Consider the following 5,916-nt stretch of genomic DNA (forward strand, 5'->3'; position numbering starts at 1 on the left):
TGTATTTTGTGAAGTGCACCAGTCCCTCCTGCAGCAAAGCAACCCCACAACATGATGCTTCTACCCCCGTGCTTCACGGTTGGGATGGTGTTCTTCTGCTTGCAAGCTTCCCCCTTTTTCCTCCAAACATAACGATGGTCATTATGGCCAAACAGTTCTATTTTTGTTTCATCAGACCAGAGGACATTTCTCCAAAAAGTATGATTTTTGTCCCCATGTGCAATTGCAAACCGTAGTCTGGCTTTTTTTATGGCGATTTTGGAGCAGTGGCTTCTTCCTTGCTAAGCGACCTTTCAGGTTATGCCGATATAGGACTCGTTTTACTGTGGATAAAGATACTTTTGGCCCTGTTTCCTCCAGCATCTTCACAAGGTCCTTTGCTGTTGTTCTGGGATTGATTTGCACTTTTCGCACAAAAGTACGTTCATCTCTAGGAGACAGAATGTGTCTCCTTCCTGAGCGGAATGACGGCTGCATGGTCCCATGGTGTTTATACTTGCGTACTATTGTTTGTACAGATGAACATGGTACCTCAGGTGTTTGGAAATCGCTCCCAAGGATGAACCAGCCCTGCGGAGGTCTACAATTGCTTTTCTGAGGTCTTGGCTTATTCCTTTTGATTTTCCCATGATGTCAAGCAAAGAGGCACTGAATTTGAAGGTAGGCCTTGAAATACATCCACAGGTACACCTCCAATTGGCTCAAATGATGTCAATTAGCCTATCAGAAGCTTATAAAGCCATGACATCATTTTCTGGAATTTTCAAAGCTGTTTAAAGGCACAGTCAACTTGGTGTATGTAAACTTCTGACCTGCTGGAATTGTGATACAGTGAATTATAAGTGAAATAATCTGTCTATAAACAATTGTTGGAAAAATTACTTGTGTCATGCACAAAGTAGATGTCCTAACCGACTTGCCAAAACTATAGTTTGTTAACAAGAAATTTGTGGAGTGGTTGAAAAACGAGTTTTAATGACTCCAACCTAAGTGTAAGTAAACTTCCGATTTCAACTGTATGTTTAAAATGGCTTAGCTGTACACTAAACAAAAATGGCTACCAAACAAACTAATTTGATTGATTGATTGTTTTAAATGAAGAAAAAAGGTCAACAAGTTTTATCCACAAAAAAGGTGGGTGCATTGAGGGTAGCTGACCCCTGTCCATGACCTTTCAAAATGAAGGATGACCGAACGTACATCTATCCTACACAAATATGGAATACTCTCAGACTAACATATTGATTTAACCCCATAAACAAAAGCCAGGGATTGCCTTGGATAGGTCAGATATCCTTGGCATTGTGACAAGGTGCTGCTCCTCTTTCATCATTGAACAAGTTCAGGTTGCAGAATGACTGACAAACACCTGCAGGTAAGACAGTAAAAAGGAAAATAGTATTTGGAATTTTGTAGACTGGCTGGGCATTAAAGGGATGAAGGGACCCTGACCTTTGTTATTTTGTCGTCTATCAGATTGACCCTAGTACAACATTGACCCCTAGTGGTCTCAGTATTCACTTTGCTCTCAGGCCCTTCTTATGACCATATTTTCTGTGAACAGGTCTTGTAAATTAATGTATTCTTTCTACAGCTTATCAGCGTACACCCAGTATTGTTCCCCCTGTTGATTATGCTTATTATGCATTATGGTTGAACCAAAGATTACATGTAACAAAAACATTTAATGAAAATGGAAATATCTAAATATGTAGGTGAAATTAAATGAAACAATGTATGTTGATGCTAATGCTAACAATGTCATAATATATTCCATTTGCTGTGGGCCAGTGGTTCCCAAACTATTTATAGTCCCGTACCCCTTCAAACATTCAACCTCCCGCTGTGTACCCCCTCTAGCACCAGGGTCATTGCACTCTCAAATATTGTTTTTTGCCATCATTGTAAGCCTGCCACACACACACACTATATGATACATTTATTAAACATAAGAATGTGTGAGTTTTTGTCACAACCTGGCTTGTTGGAAGTGACAAAGAGCTCCTATAGGACCAGGGCACAAATAATAATATTATAATAATCAATCATTTTGCTCTTTAATTAGCCATCTTACATATAAAACGTTATTTGTTCATCGAAAATTTAGAATAACTCACCACAGGTTAATGAGAAGGGTGTGCTTGAAAGGATGCACATAACTCTGCAATGTTGGGTTGTATTGGAGAGAGTTTCAGTCTTAAATCATTTTCCACACACAGTCTGTGCCTGTATTTAGTTTTAATGCTAGTGAGGGCCGAGAATCCACTCTCACATAGGTACGTGGTTGCAAAGGGCATCAGTGTCTTAACAGCGTGATTTGCCAAGGCAGGATACTCTAAGCGCAGCCCAATCCAGAAATCTGGCAGAGGCTTCTGATTAAATTAAATTTTCACAGAACCACTTGTTGCAATTTTGATGAGGCTCTCTTGTTTAGTTATCGGTAAGTGGACTGGAGGCAGGGCATGAAAGGGATAACGAATCCAGTTGTTTGTGTAATCCGTTTCTGGAAAGTACCTGCGTAATTGCACACCCAACTCACTCAGGTGCTTCACTATATCACATTTGACATTGTCCATAAGCTTGAGTTCATTTGCACACACAAAATCATACAATGATGGAAAGACCTGTGTGTTGTCCTTGTTAATGCAGATAGAGAAGAGCTCCAACTTCTTAATCATAGACTAAATTTTGTCCCGAACAGTGAATATAGTTGTGGAGAGTCCCTGTAATCCTAGATTCAGATCATTCAGGAGAGAAAAAAACATCACCCAGATAGGCCAGTCATGTGAGAAACTCATCATAATGCAAGCGGTCAGACAAGTGAAAATTATGGTCAGTAAAGAAAACTTTAAGCTCGTCTCTCAATTACAAAAAAGTGTCAATACTTTGCCCCTTTATAACCAGCACACTTCTGTATGTTGTAAAAGCGTTACATGGTCGCTGCCCATATCATTGCATAATGCAGAAAATACACGAGAGTTCAGGGGCCTTGCTTTAACAAAGTTAACCATTTTCACTGTAGTGTCCAAAACGTCTTTCAAGCTGCCAGGCATTCCCTTGGCAGCAAGCGCCTCTCTGTGGATGTTGCAGTGTACCCAAATGGCCTCGGGAGAAACTGCTTGCACGTGTGTTACCACTCCACTATGTCTCCCTGTCATGGCTTTTGTGGCATCAGTACAGATACCAACACATCTTGACCACCAAAGTCCATTTGATGTCACAAAGCTGTCCAGTACTTAAAACATATCCTCTCCTGTTGTCCTGGTTTCCAGTGGTTTGCAGAAGAGGATGTCTTCCTTAATTGAACCCCGGAAAAATGTAACGGACATATACCAGGAGCTGTGCCAGGCCCGCCATGTCTGTTGACTCATCCAGCTGTAACGCATATAATTCACTGGCTTGTACGGAAGCAGTAATTGTTTCAAAATATCTCCTGCCATGTCACTGATGCATCGTGAAACGGTGTTTGAAGAAGTCATTGTCTGTATAGTTTTTTTGGCCTTTACCCCAGCATTGTCCCAACCATATCCGTGGCAGCAGGAAGAATTAAGTCATCCACAATACTATGGGGCTTGCCTGTCCTAGCCATTCGGTAGCTCACCATATAAGACACTTCTAGACCCATCTTTTTAATGGTATCTGTTGCTTTTATACATGTCTTACTACTCGAAAGTCGTCTTAATTCTCGCAAAAAAAAAAAAAAAACAGGCTTATTTTTCGAATTGGCATGTTTTGTTTCTAAATGTCTGAGCAAGAGTGAAGGTTTCTTCGAGTTGTGAAATAGTACTTTCGCACATATAACACAGGAGGAAAGGCACTACTCCCAACATAAGTGAACACCAAATCAATGTAGTTCTCATCATATTTGTGCCTCTTCGATGGTCCAACGTCCCTGTCTGTTGTTCGGTGCTTTGCAGGGTAAGGGAGCAGTAGCTCTTCGGCTGCATCAGATTCACAACTGTCAGTGTCCATGCTAGCTGGTCTAACAACAAATGTAGAATTACTGATTCTAGCATTGGATGTGCTCGTGGAAGCAGAACAACTTGTGTCGTCGACAGGTGCAAGTGTAGTACTGCTGGTATTAGCAGTGCTACCAGAAGAGCTGGTATGTGTCTCTGCGTGCCTTACTTTTTTTAACCATTAATCAATTTTCGAGCAAACGGAATAAGCAGCAGCTACGTTTGGCTACATACGGACCGTTAGTGGTATTCCCGCGAGAGAGTAACGGTTAATGTGATTGGATGTTAATTATTTGACTAGACTACCTGTATCTGACATTGTGTTGTTATTTTGCTGAACATTATTTTACTTTTGGTAGTGAAACGAGGCTACTCTGGCGACAGAAAAACCTCACCCAAATGTATAGCCCCGTTGGATAATCTAAATGGACTGTTTGAAAATGTGAATCACATTTTTATTTGGTGTACCCCCGATGGCATTGCGCGTACCCCAGTTTGGGTAAATCCTGCTGTGGGCTATTGTCTTTTAACAGATTCGCTCAGTTCATTCTGATCAAACTAGCAATTACGACACACCCTTAAGTATTGTCATTGGTTGCACTGTTTGTCTACTATATAACCTGGTTCAATCATTCATGACATTACCCTGAAGACGGCACAGTGATGCCGAAACGTTGGTGTTTTTTTACCCAATAAATGACTGTGAGGTTACACATACGGAGTGTGCGACTCTTTGTTTTTATAGTTTATCAGGTCTTCAAGGTTATTTTGATCCACAAAGGGCTCTTCTTTAGATATTCCATTTTTTTATTAACCTTTATTTAACTAAGCAAGTCAGTTAAGAATAAATTCTTATTTACAATGACGGCCTATCCCGGCCAAACCCTAAGAACACTGGGGCAATTGTGCACCGCCCTAATCCGGTTGTGATACACCCTGGAATTGAGCCAGGGTTTCTAGCACTGAGATGCAGTGCCTTAGACCGCTGCACCACTTGGGAGCCCTACTGAAAGACTAGCTGTTGTGAATGACAATGTGAACTGCATTTCTAACAACTAACCTGACCCATCCATAGTCCATCTAATTTGTTTCAATCTGATTAGGGTTAGATGATGTATCAAATGCAGGTGCGTCATGTGTGTTCATTTGAAAATATAAACTCAGTGGCCAACAGTCTCTCTCAACAGAGCAAAGGGACAACAGGCAAGTGACTATGGTTGTAACATAAAACATTTTGCTCTCAAATCCAGTAGAGGGCAGTGTAACATGTATTTCAGCAGAATAGATTCACAAATTAAATTTCAGACACAACTATCAGATCCACTATCATATGAAGGAATGCTCTCAGGTGATGAATCAAAATACATGTATTGCTTTTTAGGTAATTAGTAACTTGAATTAGTTCTTGTTGCATCACATGGAACAACCTTGTCCACATCAACTCATGGCAAAACATCAGCATAGCAAAACACGTTACTAACAGTGACCATGGTTTTAGTACTGTTCTATACTTGTGTAGTGGGAATTCAACACAAAAACAAAAAGACATTGAAATTCCTTACCCCAAGACACTTCAACTGATGAGTACTCCGGAAAATAAATTAGCACTCTTATGCATAAATCTGAATGATTTATTGACGGGACATACAAACAGGCTTACGTTTCGGCATTAACACCTTCATCAGAGCCTTGTGTAGGAAAAGGTAAGAGGCACCATAGCCTCTCAAGGGAGTGTCCCACGCACCATATCAATCAATCATGTCAAAATGATAGCAACTAGACATGGGCTATTAAAAACAAGTGTATGAGTAAATTGAGTATAATGTTTTGGGGAATTTAAGTGCCTCAGTCAGTCAAGCACCTGATTACTTTTTTGTTATAGCTGGGCTGAAGCACGTTTACACTTGTTTGTTACGTTGAAAGATAGTATTCCCCATAAACACACTGGACAACAGAA

The sequence above is a fragment of the Salmo salar genome, chromosome 10 (assembly GCF_965601325.2).
Source record: "Salmo salar chromosome 10, fSalSal1, whole genome shotgun sequence".
Lineage (NCBI taxonomy): Eukaryota > Metazoa > Chordata > Actinopteri > Salmoniformes > Salmonidae > Salmo > Salmo salar.